This window comes from Monomorium pharaonis, chromosome 7, assembly GCF_013373865.1.
Source record: "Monomorium pharaonis isolate MP-MQ-018 chromosome 7, ASM1337386v2, whole genome shotgun sequence".
In the NCBI taxonomy this organism is placed as follows: Eukaryota; Metazoa; Arthropoda; class Insecta; order Hymenoptera; family Formicidae; genus Monomorium; species Monomorium pharaonis.
Genome location: NC_050473.1, coordinates 1,221,091 through 1,240,144, shown reverse-complemented (window position 1 = coordinate 1,240,144; position 19,054 = coordinate 1,221,091). Strand labels below are relative to the sequence as shown.

Sequence of the window (19,054 nt, the reverse complement as noted above, 5' to 3'; positions counted from 1 at the left end):
CGTGCGTCCGCGTGGCATATGCTTTCGTGAGACCTGTCGGACCGGCCGCGCGCGGGTCCTCTAATATTTATTTACGTGGCTCAAACACATTTTTCACTTTCCGCGGGTATGCAGACGCGACGGGAACACATTATTGGCCGCCACGTAACCGGCGTTCCACCACGGGCATCAACATCATTACCGGTATGAGCAATAACGACGCGGCGGCGGTGGGATCGCTATCGCACGAGATGTTGATCGATCGTTCGGTGAACGTCACGGCGCGGCGGCGGCGAGGCCAAACGGTATAGGCGCGGGATACCGATCTCACGGCAAACTAAACGGGGCGGCCGGTAATAACTCGATGTAAACGCGTCTAAGTGCTATTAATAAGAGCCGGAAGGGAAGCACGGCTTCCCGAGTACGATCGTGAATGTATGATTGAATAACATAGCGCGCGGGCACGGGATACGAATGTATTACGCGAAAAGCTTATTTTGCGGGGATTATCTGATATATACGTTGATGGAGTCGAGTGTGTGTGTGTGTAAAGACCTACGGAGTAAAATGTATATGTTAAGCGATCGTAACGGAAAGATCCTGGTAGATCACCCCACGGGCCGCGGACGAACGGCCGTACTACATTCGTGTAGAGCGTAACATCGCGAAAGTAGAAACGCTCGTTACGCGCGTTTCAATTCGGATCGCTCGCCCAAGTAATGCCGTAGCGTAATTTCGGCAGCCGCCGCCTGAAACGAAATGGCCGGGTGTTTATTCATGCAAAGCCAACATACTCCGAAACAACTCACCACCACTCTCTCTCTCTCTCTCTCTCTCTCTCTCTCTCTCTCTGCGCTACGTAAATGAGGTACTCGGATACGTCCGGGTAGCTCGTTGTTTGCTATCTTACGGGCGTCTGCGGATGCTTATAAAATGGAAGATAATTAACGCAGCGTTTCTAGAGATAACGGGCACACCAATTTGCGGTTATCACGGCCCTTTTGTCTTAGGTGTTGCTTCGCACCTTTCTAGACACCAAAAATGCATTAAGATAACGCGGCGCGATACGAAGATTCACGCGACTTCGCGCGTAACTTTTACGCAAAAACGTAAACCGCGAACTTCTCCAAACGCACCTCCCGTAAATTCACGCGGTTAATATAATAGTGCTACCCGCCAGCTAATTATCAGCCAGAAAAATTCTCCCCTCCCTTTCAAAATGATTGAAACGATTGTTTCTGTTGGTACATACAACGAGAGCGTTTTCGTTCGTTTAATTTTGGTGAATTTAAATGCGCAATGAATTTCGCAAGTATAATATTCGCAAATATATAATATCCTCGCGGCTGTTGTTAATAGCACCGTATTCTCGGTCTCGTTTATTTCAAATTATATTTTTACCATTCAATTTATAATGTTTTAACGCAGAAAATAAATCTACATTTTTCGTAAAAGATATTGCATTTATGGTTCTGTTGCAACACGCAATTACATTATATATTACGGAATAGTATTTTATTTCACACGAATAAATCGAAATCACTTACTTGAAGTTAATAGAATTGTAACCGCGCGTTCGATCGATGTAATTAGCTGCGACCAATATTTGATGAGTCTAAGGTACATACTCTGCTACGAGCTGACAACTAAATATCACATTTGAGCTTTTGACGGTGCATTGCGACGAAAAACAAAGGAAAGCTCGACAATATGTTGAACACTATGTAGTAGCGTATTTAATAGATTAATGAATACGTTATTACGTTATTATAATTTGCAACTAATCAAATATACTAAACAAAGTAAACAAATTGGGCAAAATAAAATTGCGTAACACGAGAAAATTTAAAGGGTTACTGAGATAATTACGGAAGACAAATATTTCGCAAATCGTGTAAATTATATTCGTTTACAATATAATTTACACCTTAAGACTTAAGACAATAGTGCTACGTTAAAAGGGAAACGAACGTTTCGCAGTTTTAATATTAGTATTATATTAAATATTAATATACTTAACGAATTAACCTTTTGCGAGATCGCGAATTGTGATTTCGCTTACCTATCGTCAATCGCGAGGAATCGTCCTAATTGGACGTCGCGCCGGAAGCGCGTCAGGTATAAGACATCAGCTATTACCACTTTCTCTGCCTGTCTCTGGCACCGAAATGACGATTTTCAACTCGCGTCACGCAATTGTGCACTATCTGTCACTCGCGACGGTGCACTCGTAATCGGAGTGCCGGCGTTAAAATCGTCACGATCCACTTAACCGAGCCAGCCGCAGCGCGACCCGAGAAGAAGCTCGTTCATGACGAACGGGAACGGGGCGGGGGGAGGGGGGGAAAGCGCCCTGACGCTCCTTGTCACGCGGATGTTACGAGCACAACAACACACGAGAGCCCAGCGGCGGCAATCACGTCCTCCTATATATCTCCTCTCTCTCTCTCTCTCACCCTGGTCGCTGCTCTCGTTTCCGAACACAGCTAATTAATCCCGAATACGAGGTACGCGCGCGCGATAATGGGTGTCCCGCGATGGGCGAGTTTTAATTAAAACTCCAGCTCCTCCCGTCCGGCCCGTCGCTCGCATAGCGTACTTGACCTTCCTCGCGGTAGACTTAATTGAATCCTCGTCGGTGACGGGACGCGACGCGGTTATTACGCATGTTACGTGCGTATAAGACTTAAACGTGCTCGCATGTTCGCCGTTATCAGCGGATAATAGCGTCACAGATGTACGTGCGTTCGTTACGCGCGCGAACAGCTCGCGCGATGCCCACAGCTGATCCCACACCGAAGGCTCTCTCTCTCTCTCTCTCTTTCTTTCTATCAGCCGGTCGTCCGATCAGCGCTCGAGCGCTATCACTGAATCCCCGCTGGCGGCACAGTCCGCCGCGCGACTACTGGCACCCGCCTCCAATGTCCTCCGCTACTATCTCCTTCCCGTCACTGGCTTTCAGTCTGCAATCCTGTTTACCGTCCGCACTCCTTCCTGACAACGCTCTCCCGAAACGCTCGTCGAGCGGTCTCTCGCGCGCGCGACGACACTTGACCCGCGAGATCCGATCGGTCGAATCGGGGACCCTCGAGTATGTCACTATTCAACCCTCGGCAGCCGCCAGCAGCGTCCCGGCGGCCTGACACTCGCGCGAAACTTGGCGCGTACACTCGACACCGGGTGAGCACACGTCGCGCGTTTAATTGCGACGCGCGTTATCAATTATCATCGACGTGCGGTGATTAGCCGGGACGTGTACGAGCGCGATTCACTCATAGTCGCGCGCGACTATAGTCCCCTCGTTGACTGGAATCGCGCGAGGATTGCCCGCACGCAATGGTGCGCGCGCGCGCGCGCGGGCGTGCGTGCGTGCGTGCCTGCGTGCGTGCGTGCCTGCGTGCGTACGGATGTGTGTCTGTATATGTGTGTGTACATATATATATATATATGTGTGTGTCTGTGTATGTGTGTTTGTGTAGATGTGTGCGCGCGCGCCTATTGGATCCAGGTCCTACCCTGGCGCGATACGATGGAGAACTGACGTCCTGACGGGCTGCAGCGCCCCGACGACGGGCGTCCGGTGAACCATCCGCCGTGAAGCGAGCTGGCGGGAGATCCACCACCCATTCAACCCCACCTTCGTATCCGTACGCTCCCCCTCCCCCTGTCATCCCCGCCATTCCCATCCGGAGCGGCACGGTGCTCCGCTTTCGCCCGTACCACCTTGTCGTCGAGAGGGCACCGTCGTATGCGCCGCTCTATACGCGAAATTGCACCAAATTTTTTTGAAAGTCGCCATTCGAAAACGAAATTTTTCAAAATCGCGCGGAAAAGAATTCGCCGAGGATGTACAACGTCAAAAGGACTTTGCCAATTGGCCAGACGTTTAAATCCTGAGGTACTAACACTATCGCTGTCAACGTGTTATTATATTCTATTGCTCGATATTAAATTATTCGAGTAAAATTAAATTCCGGAAGAATAAATTTTTTATACTAAATTATCGAAATTATTTTAAATGTATAAGATAAGCAAATATAACTTTGTTTAATTTAATTATACTGAGAACTTTTCTTCCGCGCATAGAAACGTTTGAAAATACGAAAAACGGAAATGAAGATAAAGTGTATACACAGAATTCTCGAAATACCGTCATAATTAAATTAAAAAACCAGATATGGCTCTCTCGCAGGCAATCGATCGACGCTACAGATACTCCGGTATAGAAACAGGACTCACGGAATTGAGTCTCTTTGATTATTTCTGTTTAAACATATCTGACGATACTTGATATATATTTGATACATTTACTTTACGTGCAAGAAAGATCCAGAATGGCCTATAAAAATTGTATACTGCCTTACATACATATATATATTACAATTCTTATATATTAATTTATATACAACATATAACGCGCTGGACGCTCAAAAGTGGCGAATAGGCAATCTAAAAGCACGAAAGAGAATAGGTTCATGTAATTTCTTAATCAATATGGCCTAAATCATTCTTATGACAGAATAAGGCTCGCGTTCTGAGCTGCGTGTTTTCCAAGACTTGCATGCATTTGCGAACGTCACGTGATTCACGGAGGCCACGTAATAGACGGCTTTACATCATTCCGAATTGGATACGGTACGAACAGTAAAATCCTGATTCTTTCAATCCGCGAGGGCGTCGTCGCTCTGTTCCTCGATTATTCCAAAACGGTTTTTTATTTTTAGACACGCTCAAAAAGAAACATACCCTGATCCTCATGAACCAAGCAATGTCGACGAAACTCTGTTATTTCACAACATCGTTTCGTATTATTACATTTTTCATACAATAATATTCAGGTCACTATTATTCAAAAGAAACAATTTAAAACTTTTTTTAATATTTTACAAAAGCAAGGGAAAAAACTTGCATATATATTACATACACAGAAAAAAATTACTCCCAAATTGAAACTTATATATTCAAATTAACGTGATTATTGTTTCATACATAAGCAGCAATATATAATCTTATTAGAAGAATTTAAAAATCTTGAATTTCAAAATATTGTAATTTTATTCCATACTGTAAGTGTTATTTCAAAAATATAATTGTTTTGATAATTTTATTCTAAAAAAAATTATAATCTTTGATTTAAACGTGTAGTATTTTCAACATTTTTTCCTTTCCATTCAAGAAAATTATTCTTAAATAACAGGAATATTATTTTCTTGGTTAAACCATATAAAATTTTAAAATCTTCATTCAAGTAAATCTTTTTGATTTAACGCAATATAATCTCATTTCAAGATTTCCGTTATAAAACTATAGATACAAAACAAGAATATTCTTTTTTTCTGTGTATATATATAATTTGTAACGCAATTTTAATTTTATGTTGCCGAACGCTCACATGAATAAAAGCGACTCGCCGTTTGCCAGTCGCTTTATAGTCTTTACATAAGCTATATTATTAATTAGAGGAATTAACTTACCCATATATGGCGCGACTCATGCTCGAGGAAAGGAAGGTCGAACGCTTATATCATAGTCTAATTTCCAATTAAGGCGTTATTAATACTGGCGCCAGTAAGCGTTATACCTCATGGATTATATTACAATTTACATTTCGTATGTAAAGCTTGTTATCACCCCCCTTTAGAATTTCTTATTTTAATTATATCACACAAGCAATGCAAAATTTATCAAAAATAGTTTGCAGAAAATACTAGAATCTACGTAATTAAGAAGTCATGCTTCAATATTTATAAATTAAAAAACATTTTTTTACACAAATTATGTAGATCCAAAATCTCAAGTTTTCTGATTATCACCAGATTTTGTATTTAAAAATATGAGCTTTCATCATATTAGATGGCTAATATGCTATAGGTATTGATATTATGATACTGATATTGTATCTAATTCGCTACATTCATATCGACCAGTCGCAAAATAGTTTTAGAAATTACAAAATAACTCAGTGTGTATAACTTAAAAAAAATAAAATTACTCTTTAGATAATTTGAAACTATAATTTTATAATTAGTTTAATTTAATTTAATTTAATAGGGAGCTAGTTACATACGCAGAGCGATAATTAAAGTTACATTTTTAAAAATTGAAAAAGTATCCAATCAACTTTTCAAAAAAGATTAATTTTGAAACTAAAAGTGTTTTTTAATATATTATTATTAAAAGTATAAAACTTTCTTTTTTACGTATTGACAATTTTAGTAGCTTAAACAATTAAAATATATTATTATTCGATAAGTACTGTATTAATAAATTTCGACATATTAAATTCAATGTATACCATGATCTGAATATCAATTTTAGATGTTTCATTAAATATTATACATCCAATGTTCATAATACAGAATTGCATGAAAAGCGTATATAATTGCGTAAAAAAGTAATCAAGCAGTACGCACACGAGAGAACGAACCTCAATTAAAATTCAATATACATCTTTTTTCAAATAAGAACTGCTCGGAGCAAATGATAATTATTTGGTTGATATGAATAATATATTTTTCTCGTTTTTGTCACTCAAAAGAATTACTCATCTAGAAATATTAAATGCCTTAAAAAATCTGCTACTAAAAATTGGTGAGAAAATACTAAATGACTAATACGATTTTACGATACGACGTTTTGTTCATCGTATCGTAAAATATGATAAAGTGTGTGAGAATAATATTGAACAACATGAAAATATAGAGCAAGAGATTTGGCAAGTAATTAGAAGGAGACACAGCGAGCGAGAAAGAGTTTTAGAGAGAAGAAATAAGAAATAGGAATAAATAAAAAGCATTCGAGAATAAAATTATTTGCATATAAACTGAATATAAATACAGAAGAATAGGTGCAATGTTCAATAAAAAGCTTAAATGGCGCGCGTCATGTAGTGTTCTAGTTGTGGCCAAAAAAAAAGGTAAAAATAACGATTGTCAGGATAAATATGTTCTGATAATCGGGTGATTTGAAAATTGAAATTGAAGTGCAAAATGTTGTACGTTTCCGATTTGTATCAACGGGTAAGACGGCACACGCGGGCACGGGTGTGTTTCATACCGCAACCTTCAGGAACGTAGAAAGGCGCGAGGAAGCAGGTAGCTGGGTCGTTTCACACAGCAGCACCTCGCTTAATTACTAGTTACTAGTAACAGGAGTTAGAAGCGTTTAGCTCACAGTTCACGCCATCCAACAAAAGCTTATAATGTTACGAACTATTCCCATTGCTACCCTAGATTCAACAACGAGGCTTCACCCGGTGCGCCCGGATTCGTATTACTTCGGAATCATATCAAATACGGAAACGAGTCCGCGAGTTCGCGAACTGCAGTTGGCTCGGTTTACAATATAATTAATCTCGTGACTAGCCGATATGAGTTTAGCGGGCTAAATATAATATCGGTGTCTGTAGCATATTATCCGCACAACGAGTGAGAAAGGCTCATGTTTTATTATATAACGCAAAATGCGTCGTTAAGAAAACTCAAGACTTTAGCGATCCAATGTAAAAACCCAAGCTAACGTGTCGCGAATTCAATGAAGGACAAGTGACGCAATTGATTAGTACTATTTATTGCATACTGCTGCACAACTTTACTCGCTAGTGCGGTGATTTTCAGATTGTGATCATAAATCCCGCACTTCTTGCGAATCACTGACGGAAAATTCATGGACAATAAATCGGAGCTTCGACAACGTGATTCAACGAAAACAAACGTCCGGATGCAAATCACAAATACGTTGTTAAAAAATCCTTCGCCCATAGCTCGCGAGATCGATTTACCAAACACCGTTTGGAAGAACTTTGCAGCTTTGACATTTGCCCGAGTCAAACTAATCAAACATTTCATTCGATACACTAGTGAAGCACTCACACTACCCACAACCATTTTGCTCGTCTCAAATTGTCACGATAGATGTAAACATCTATTCAATTTGGAAACAATATTTTAAAAGTTCTATTACTGTAAAAAGAAAAAGAGAGAGAGAGAGAGAGAGAGAGAGAGAGAAAGAGAGTAAATTTTTACAAATTATATAAATTCTGAAAAGTACAAAATGTGTGTTTGCACTACTAAAAAATTCATTCTTGGTAGTTTCACAATTGCATTTGCTATTTTTAGAGAATATATAATGCACATAATATATATGTAAGTTTACACACGTATAATATGTAAAATAAATAGTCCGTTCCTTTCTTTTACATACATTATTCTCGAAAAAATTCACTATATAAATAAACGAAAAGATATTTCTCAACAGCTAATAGATAAATGCATTAAAAAAAAAAAATAAAAGAAGCTTAAAGATAAAAATGTACTATAGCGTAAAAAGATCAACGAATAAATTCCCCGACGCATTCCGCGTAAGCTTCAGGGTCGAAAAAGTATAGCTTATGTAAGCAAGGGCGGCAATTTGGGCTAGCTGACATCCCTTGTCGCCTTTGGCGAGGCTTCCGGGCCGACCATCCCGTGCCGCTGAACACAGCGTTCTCGGTCGACTGTATCCACATGTGTGCTAGTTACATTGGGCTTTGCGCTGCCGATGCGTGCATGTAGATCGAAGGGAATAGCGATACTACGTACACCAGGATGGTTAGACCTGGTTGGCGTCCGTTAGCCGTAGCCCTACCCCCTCCCCCCATACACACGCAGATTGGTTCGGACATTGCACGCCGTGCGGCTCAGCTTCTGAACAGGGAAACTGCGTTCGCCGCAGCTATACCTATCCAATAGGATACGGACTAACGCAACCGCGCGTACATTTAGGTTATCGAGTTGTAATGTTCGATACGAGAAAGGCAATCTGGACACCATTGTCCTGACGAGATACGCCATCCTGAAATCCGTGTCAATTTCGCTACGTACGCGTAACCTTCGCGCGACTTTTAATTCCGACGAAATTGCTAAATGTTTAAACGGCATGGGATCATTCGCCGCGTATAGCTGAACCCAAGAGGAACCCACACGGTCGTAACAACGGGCACCGGAAACGTGGTGTCGTTTGCCGCGAAACCGCCGTAAACTTTACTGTAAAGTTACAACGAACTTGTAACTTCACTCGCGGTCGTTCGTTAATTTCGATTTCAAAGGGGACAGTTTCGCACTGAAACTCGAAACGTCGAAACAAATTCCGAAGACGCGCCGGTCCGTTCGCCTGCGAAATCGCGCGGTTTCTTCGCACCGGTCGTAAATGGTTAATGGCTGCGCGTAATTTAATTGCGACTCGGCACGAAGCCGTGGATGAAGTGCGCGCCGTGTTCTCGGAACGATCTCAACATTTCGCTCCCTAATCCACTGTGCGCGTTGTACGCACAGGGCTTGTACGGCGCGGACGGGCGGATGAAGACAAGCGAAGGCGGAAGCGCCGCGCACGGGTGCCAAGAAGTGCAGATTTGCTATTTCCGCCGACACCCTCCCTCCCCTCCCCCTCCCCCCGGCCCACGGTAGCGTAACCGACGTACGACCCTTTAACGGGTAACAAGACCGCCAACAGTGGCTTCATTTGCATTTATTTCTAGCAGACTTAACGTCGACTGCGACGCGAAAGTAACAGGCGGCCGCGCGTAATTTCCAACAGATATACATTCCCGAGGATCGCACGTAGCGAAATCCGATCCAATCAAAATGTGGAACATAAGCCGTTACGCTTGTGGTACGTGGCCTACACGTAGTAGAAATATCCGTGCCGAGGCGAAGTTACAAAAATTTACTTTCCGTAACTGCGTCAACATGCCGCTTTGCTGTTCCGTTTATCAAAATAGAAATGCGTTAAAAAAATAAAGTTTTCCAAAAAAATCGTTTCTCAGTTTTTGTAATCAAATTAAATAAGACTAGTAACAGCAATACTGAAAAAAAAAAAATGCTGTTTCCAGAACAGAATAAAACATTTAAAAACATACTGTGCAAATTGCTTTTCTCTTTCACGTAGTCTCTACCCATTCAAAAAATTTCATACGTACAATTTTGAAACATTCCATCGCTGTGGTGTACCAATAATTCTCACTGTAAATTATGGGACATTTTTTTGAAATTGATTATAAAACTTTTTTTTTTTTTTTTTTTTTTAATTTGGTGCTTTCGGATCCGAATTGAAGTCGAGCACGCGAAAAAATTGCAAGTGAACCAATAAAAAAAAAAAAGAAGAAATATTGGCAGCGAGAAAATGTCAGGGCTGAAAAAAATATCGGCAACCCTTCACGAACAAAAGGAACATGTAGATCGAGATATACCTCTCGATACGTTTTATCGCCTCTCATTCTATCCCGTGAGAAATAGCTCCGTAAGATTCTCGGTAATTGCGCGCAATTCTTCCGTTCTGCTGTTCGGCTTCATCGTACATTCTAATGAAGGCATCAACCTTCGGTGAGAACAAACGGTTTCGCATCCTTTTGAAACGACGGCGGCGACGCCTCAACCCACCGTTCGTCGCCCTGAATTCACCAACGCCTCCTCCCCCATCCCCCCGCCAACCAAGATCGGTTTAAGTGAAAGAAGAAGCGGCGGAATTACGTAGGATAGGTGCAGTAACGCGAATCGCCGCCGTCCTCTCCCGACCTCAAGATCGAGCATCGTGGATTTCAATTTCTCACGGAAAGAAGCGTGGAAGCCCCGCCATTAAACGCGGAGGGTAGAGGGAAGCACGGGGAGAACGCGGCGCAATTCGTGGACGACGACTAGTTGCTTCCCTTCCATTATCCTTCACCTTCGATTTCCGTTAAACCACGTTGGAAAGTGTGCGCACCATTGGCCGCCGTCGTCGCTCGGCTCGTCGGAAAAATCGATAGTTTAATGCGACTTTATCGTCACCGGGCAGCGTTACGGTGCCGCTCGCTCTGGCATTGCCGGTGAATTTTCGCAAAACGACGTGAAGCACGAGGGTTACGGCGCCGCGGCGCGTCGTTAAGGGCTCTCGAAAATTACAAAAGGAGCAACCGCCCGATTCGAGTAAACGCTCGCATGGTCGCCTCTCGTTGACGTCCCCGCGGAACTTTCTGGTCGTCAACATTGCTCGTCGCACGCTCGTACACTCCGGAAATTTTCCTCCAGTAGAAAGCGTAAAGATCTGCCTGCGTCGCGGTAACATAAAATCCCCTCAATCGTTTTCTACAACCGCTTTCATTTTATCGCGAGTACAATTACAAATGCGAAATTTTATGTACGAAATTCCTCTTCGAGTCATCCTCGATAATGGCAAGGCGGCAACGCCAATTTCAGAGAATCGGATTCAAAATTAGCGTGCCAACGCGCGCGCGTTGCGTGTGACGAATAACGCCATAAATTTCCACGCATATACGGATACGCGCTTTCGGGAAGAGAATGGTGGATGTACGCGAGGGAACGAAGGGCGGCACGCGGCTCTCGTCGCCGTCCGGTGGAACTGCGTGATGACCGGTTGTCACCTGCTGCCACGGCAATTGTCAGCTTATGCGGGACGAACTCTGGTATTGCAGGCCGCGCGCGAGCTGCCGCTCCACAAGCCACTCTAATAAACACGTCGTGAACCGGCGGTATTATATGCGTGTATACCGGAGTGCCGACGACACGGTAGAACGCGGGGCGTTAACAAACGCGCGATAATCCGTCTCGAAACCCCGCGTTCAATGGTGCCGGATAACCTTCGGAGATTTGATATTAGATTTATTTCTTCGTAATGTCAAAAAAACCGATTGCCAAACTAAAATATAGCGGAACGTTTTACCAACGTTTCATTTATCCGAACATTCGATTATCCGGTTAACGGCGTTTCTTTCTCTCCTTCTTTCATTCGAGAAACGAAATAAGCTTTTTATAGTTGTAATAGTTTACAAAAATATAATGTTATACACGGGGAGAATTTTCCCTGAAAATTTACCCTCAAAATCGAGTAATTGTGGGATAGTGTGTAATCTCGAGGAATTTTATTATGCTGTTTAGTAAAATTTATTATACTTTCAGTAAAAATATAATAAATTTTACTAAAAAGTATAGTAAAATTTCTCGAGCTCACACATTATCCCACAATTGTCAGATTTTGAGGGTAAATTTTCAGAGAAAATTCTCTCCGCGTGTACATCTCCCCCCTCCAATTCATTATTGATAACCAAATTCCATAAAATTATAGAAATGTTGTGTGTGCGAGTAATCCCCGCGAGAAAATGATAATGGAGTCGACGTCGAAATTATCAAATCGACAGCATTTCGGCGTCGATTCGATGGGTCATTTCTCGCTGAGTTGCTCTGTTGCAATACAGACGGTATAGACAATGGAGACCGTTGAAAGATTTGTGAACGATCGAATGAAATTGCACACGTCCGTTACGAAGATTTATGAGAGATAAACAAGAGGCGGACGGGTAAGAAATAAAATTAACGCAACGTAGTTTCAGCCACTCACGAGACTCCCACGTGGAAAACGTAAAAAAAAGGTAATAAAAGCCGAAACTGCGCTTTCTTATCTTCCGGCACGCATAGCAAAGTTACGGCGAGCGGCTTCAAATTCTTTCCATAGCTTCCATCCGTCGAGACAACCCGTAGTGTCCCTCGGGCCAACCTCTTTTCCTCTTTTATTTCTTTCTTCTTTTCTCTTTCGCGACCGAAGCAATATTACAAACAATCGCGACTTAATATGGCCAACCATAATCATTAGCCGTCGACCGGACAAGGGGATTGGAAACGCCATTCGAAACTAACGAGTGTCGTACCCTACCCGCCCGTTTGCTCGCTCGCAGAAACGATTCGGAATACCGAGAGAGCGGAAGGAGACGGGGTGAAATTGCAAGGGGGTGGACGGGCTAGAGATACGGGAGTTTAAATAACTCCAGTACCGGTGGAGATAAGGAAGTCAAGCAAACGGGGCGAGACAGAGGGGAGGAGAGAAGGTGTTATAGGGTGCGCGAAGTTGGCGTGTTCGTAAGCACTATTGTTTCGCTTATTGCACCAAACGCTTTGGATTCGCTTCGGCATAAGCGTCTGCTTTTCCTCCCCCCTCGTATACGCGATCGTTTTCTTAGCCCTTCGTTAGGCAACGTCGAGGTGATGTATCGAAAATCGAAACGGAAACTGCATTTAACTCGGCCGTTCGCCGAAATAGTGCCCCGCCCTTTGATTTAAAGGATAAGTCGCAGCTTTCCACCGTGCCTAGTTTTCCCCCTTCGTTCACGCGTACAACGAGAGAGCACTTGATAGAAACGAGGAATCAATTCGACTGCAGCTACGTGCACCATATAAAAATTATTCGAATTCGAACATCGATCTTTTTTTTTTTTCTTCGAGAAGAGCGGAATCGCCGATTCTATAGCGACGCTTTCCCATTTAATGTTGCAATTCACAAATTGGAAAAAAAGTACGTGCCACCTCATCCGATAAAAGAGTGATTCTATAGCGAGATAACGCTTACACGTGACGATCATTCCCGCGCGCGATATTATCGTACAATCGAAGACAAAACGCAAATGAATAAGCAGCTGAATGCCATTGGAAAAACGTAACGGTCGCGTAACGCATCGGCAAATATATGTACAATGCACTGGCGGGGACATGCGGCGGTGACGACGTTTAATTAGCGGCGGGCACTTTATGGCATCATGGCGCCTGCAAATCTATCGAACGTTAGCGGCCGGATGTCCAATATATCGCAGCGGAACTGCACAAGACCGCAGTAACGTTTCATCGACCCTACTTGTGCGTATCATATACGTATGCGTACATGTACGTGGTGCATTCGTACGATTTAGCCGAAACGCCTAGCTCCCCCATTTTCTCCGGCGAGCGGTAATCCAATGGCACGCGTTACATTACGCATTTCGACATCCGCTGGATCCCGCGGCACGCTTCAATGGCCGAGGCACTTATAGAGCCTCATCGAATTTAATTCGGGCGGCATTATCGGGCGAGTGCGTTTCGCAGCGGAGAGACAGGATGATTAATGGAAGATAAAGCGCGAAAGCATGCTCGATGCGCCGCGAGCATGCCTGCTGTTAACATAATCGGCGATATACGTCGATACGATCATAAAACGCATGATAAATGACGATAGATAATAAGGGAGAGTTCCGGCGAGTTCGAAATAATCAAGATTCTTGTAATTGTGTGCAATCTAAAATGTATTTAATAAGGTTAATACACTAATAAGAGTCTGATCAATTTGCATCCCATACTTCAAGTTGAACTTTTTTTTTAATTAAAATTTTACGTGGTTAAAAAAAGGCAAACGATTCGAGATATTAATCTTTTCCTTTTTCTTTTCCTGTGGAGGGGGGGAAGAAAGAATTGAATTTTTAAGAGAGAATTTAATTGACTTTGTAAGAAAGAAATTGAGACTTTAAAAAACTTTTGAGCTGTGTAATGTTGTAACTCCTCCATATAACTATAAATATTTATTACGTTCCTTTTATTGTTACATCCTATAGTTCTGCGAAAAATTTCTTAAAAAATTAGTTAACATCACTATGCGCCCCAATTAAACTACGTCAATAAAAGAGTATTTTTTGCAAACAATGGAAATAATAAAGCAGTTTTTATAAAAAGATAGTAAAATCTTTAAACATACTTGTATAAAAAATTTCGTTGTAAAATATTCTTTCCAAAGCAAAAATCCTAATTATTAAAACATTTAATGTTAAAAATAATAAAGCCGGAGGCACATACGTAAAGTTTTGCAAAATTTCCCTTAGATGCAAAATTTCGTGCAAAAACACGGCAAATGTGTGATATTCTTGTACCTAACATTTATTTCTATCCAACATGCGCTATTCGCATCTGTAGATCATTAAAGAAAAGATGTTTCGCTTGAATGTCGACAAAAGAGTAAGGGGAGTGGTCTGCGACGGACAGCGGAAAGTGATGCCGAAAGTTGGATCGTCTGAGTCAGAAAACAGTCGTTAAAGCTAAAGAGAAGTGAGCTTCTTACATTCAGTCGGCAGGGAACGACGAGGAAGGAAAGATGACGGCAGACGGAAGAACGAAAGGAGTTATCAACTTCGATCTCTGATTTCTTTGCGAGCTTTCTACGCGGTGAGCGAGTTGATATGACAAATTGTCGCCATTTCATTCGCCGGTCACGAACGCAATCTGGTTAGGGACCGCTGCGTTATTTACAGCGGGTTCCTTGGATGCAATAATAAAAAGAGAGAAAGAGAGAGAGAGAGAGAGAGAGAGAGAAAGGGAAAGGGTAATGCGCGTTCTTTTTTTCCAGCGAGATAGTCCCCCGCCATAATCGAGGACAAAATTTACGAAAGGTCAGCGATTGCGAAGATGCTGATATATATCTACGAGTATTAGCACTTCGGGAAGTCCGTACCCCACGCCATACGTTACGCCGAGACCTTTTGAGGTCCGCCTTTCGTGTCTAATACGATGGCGGTATATTATCGCGCCGAGTGAGTCATACATTTTCCACGACAATGATTCATAACGTGTAAATTTCAATTCCAGATTCCCTGGGGCCTTTTCCCCCGCGACAGAACGTGTACCGACGATTTCGCGAAATTAAAATGACTTCCTTAAAAAAAGCCTTGCGAAATTTTGTCACAAACGGCAATTCTGCGAGTGATTCATCGAGATGCAATAACTGATCAAGCGACAGTATAAGGTAACTCGGATTTTTTGTTGTAATAAAAGTAATATTTCTTTTTTTCACTTGATGAAAAATGTGTCGCGCAATTTAGTCGACATTGTGACCGTCCGGTGTTCAGTAATGCGCTGCGCGATTAACATACGTAAACGAGCGTCACGTAACTAATTTTATGGCAAAAGGAATGCAACACCATGCAGCGGCAAAGCAGCAACGACTACCGCCACGCGCGGTATACACGAAGTTTCCAGTGCAGGCTCTCCTCCACCAAGACTAACGAAACGGTAATACGACTTCTGAGCGTGAGGAGAGAGAAAAAAAAAGCAACCCGACACTCGCGGGTCCACCAGCGGTTCGGTAGTTACGGCTCGCGTAATGACGTTTAATTAAGATAAAAGCAGAGAGCTTTGAAGAAAAAAAATTACTTAATTTTCATCTGTCTTCAAAATCTGTCTTCATTTTTTCGGAAACGATGATATCCTGTCAATCTATAGTTTTTTAGTTAAAAAAAAAAAAGAATCGCACGTATTTCAGTAAAGCAAATAATTAAAGACAGCGTCTCTTAAGAAATATCAAATCAAATTCGCCGCAATATAATTTGAAAATTACATACGCATAGATTAAAAAATTTTGATATTTTCTATTTGGTAGCGGATGTTTACATGTCTATAAATAAAACAAAAAAGAAAATATTTCAACTTTGCTAAAATAACAGTATTTTATTTAGAATATCGATTATTCATCCTCAATTTTTCAATTAAATAAAAACTGAGTTTTATCATGCGGTCTGAAAAAATTTTTGGAATACCAAATTTGTGTGACTAAGCCGTCGCATCACCTGTGTTTTTATCAAAATTATTTACGGTCATCGAATGCTAAAACGTCATCGGCATTAATGTACAAACAAAAGCGCAGATGATTAAAGTTCATTATTCACCGCGCAGCCAACGATGGCATACATTATCGTTAATCATGGATGAATATTGACAGAATTTTTTAGGGACGATTACATTTAGCGAGAGATATAAATATCGTGGACGCACGTAGTAGGAGACTGAGAATCTATTGACTAATTTTTCACTTGCGCTCTCACGAATGTAAACGACGTTATTAACTTTCATAATTTTATATCTTAATCAAAATAGATTTGTGGAATTATATTCCGGAAGATTGTTCAATTATAAGAGCTATCTGCTCACGGCATCTCCTGTATCACCCTCTGTCGACCCTCCCTCTTTAAATCCACCCTAGTGCAATTCTGTTGGCAACATCGCGCTTTTGTGTTCCGACGAGATAGTCGCATCCGGAATTTCGCGTGTAAACGCGACTAACACGCAGGCTTCCAATCGTCGTGCACCGCAGAACGATACAATGGACAATTTGTCAACGAACCTAACCGATGCCAGAATCTGCTCAACGGTCTCTTTGCCAGCTCCGCCGTGCTGATGTCGGCGACCCCAACGTGAGAATTAATTTCACGTTGAAGGCAACTCAAGTCATATCCAATAACTTTATCAATGCCACTTCCTCCACCGTTTATTCTTTCAAATCAATTCAACAATTAACAATCGCGTAAACACATTTTTATCATACCGAGCCATTACATTAATATTAAAACTTGGATCTCATTACATTAATAATACATTATAATAATAAATTCTCTTTATTTTCGCTCGCAATCAAGCGTCGGGAAAGCTCGCGACATGTCCGTCAATCGTCATTGTACAAAATATGAATTATAATTAATATGTCGTACTAAATAAATTTTGTTACGAGTGATGTAAAGCTGCAAAAAGTGACCGAATTCGAGGATTGCCGGCTACGCTGCAACATTGGTATACATGTCGGCGAGGCGAAAGATAGATTCGACCGATTTCATTTTCATGATTTATGAACGAATCGCGAACACGGGCGCCGGCTCGTAAATCTAAACATCCGTCGAACGAACGGGTGTTAACGAACCGCTGTCCGGCACGGTAAAAAATATCGCGCGCGCGGCCTCGATGATGCCTTACTTTTCGTTCGTGCTAGTGTCCAATCGGTAGAGTGACGAGAACGTCGGGGACGATAGTATCGATAAACGATATCTAAATAGCTTAATCGACAGGCGCGAAAACTATTTCGCCACGGTCCAGAGATCCGCGACCATAACGGTAATTCATGATGCATTGGTCCTCGCTGCCGCGCTCGTAAGCGAGCGCAGTTACCCAAAATGCCTGTACGCAATCGAAACAATGGCCCAATCGCGATTGCTAGTTTCGGTAGCCTGCAATTTCCATTTAACGCAGTTGTCTGTAAGCCGAATGTAATTCCGCGAACGTGCGTGATTAGGTTTTGGTCCTGTACTGACGTGTCGGCGCGGCATTGACCGCTGCCGTTCGCATTCATTAACACCCGTGTTAGAGCGTAATTGTATCTATAATAGTATTTTCCCTGAGTCACAGGCATGGCGCGCAAACGATGGCGATACACTTGCAAGAAGATGCAAAATTACACGTCGAAATGTGCTTTGCGTGGCAAACGAAATGAAAATGATCGACGAAAAAAACGTCGAGTCGTTAAGATTTCACAATAATGGGGAAAATAACGTTGTTTTGTTGCATAGTTACTTCCGTCATGGAATTACGAGTAGCTTAATTATGTTCACATTTATTAAGCTCGACAATGGCAATTGTTTCATTTTTAACGTTAAATATTTTCGTAATTACATCAATTCGGAAATTTCTGTTAATATGATTCGATTTTCAGCCCCTGACAAAGAGCTCTGTCATCGAAATTTGATACACAGTGAAGATGGAATATACCATGTATTCCGTTTAATCCATTAAAAGCAACAGGGTGCGATCGGCTGCACGCGCATTTCACGGCAGAAAGTCCGATTATTGGAAGGTATAGCACCGAGTCGAGTTTTACACATTTATGTATCAGCTATACGCGATATATCAAGTACGGCACACACGTTTTTAAAGTCCCGTTAGCGTCAGGAGCGTATATGAGCGAACATACAATTCGACCCCTGCCGCCGTCGAATTGCATGAATTAAGAATCAACGTTCAACATTTCCCCGGCATACCTTTCGCGGGTTTTATGTAAAACAAGTTACTTTTCTCCCCCCCCTTCCCCCCGTCACTCTCGCCGTCCGTTGATTCACAGCTGACAAAAAGACCCGTGAGCTATGAAATTTTTAAACGTGCGTAATTCGCGGGGCTTTTTTTTTTTAACCTCGTTCGCTTGCGCGTCAAACATCTCCTCGAAATTCGGTAACGTCAGAGATAAGCCTCCTCGTCGAATCCGAGACCGGGCCTCGGGTTTCATCGGTCTCGAACACACGTGCCGCCGCTTGTTTAAATCACAAAACACTCGCGCGCGCGATTTGGACGCAATAAACCATGCTCCCGTGGGAGCCCATTCGTTTGAGCATGCCGCGCGCTTCAGGCTTTTCCAGGAGGAGGGACTCGCGCGCACGGGGGTCAAAAAGAGTTTGAAATGGAACGAACCGTGACCGAGGCAGAGCTCAGCTGTCGCGCAC

General features: G+C 42.3%; 1 protein-coding gene across 2 annotated transcripts in view; it reads right to left on the bottom strand.

The window, feature by feature from the left end:
* Positions 1–19,054, bottom strand: part of LOC105839983 (zwei Ig domain protein zig-8) — a 330,645-nt gene that overhangs the window by 289,670 nt on the left and 21,921 nt on the right. The window contains exon 1 of one of the 2 annotated variants that reach the window (XM_012686667.3): positions 2,042–3,534. The exons of the other annotated variant lie outside the window; for it this stretch is intronic. The gene's annotated coding sequence lies outside the window, so the exon portion shown is untranslated. Of the gene's footprint in view, positions 1–2,041; positions 3,535–19,054 lie in introns of those variants that run through there. 2 annotated transcript variants of the gene reach the window in all.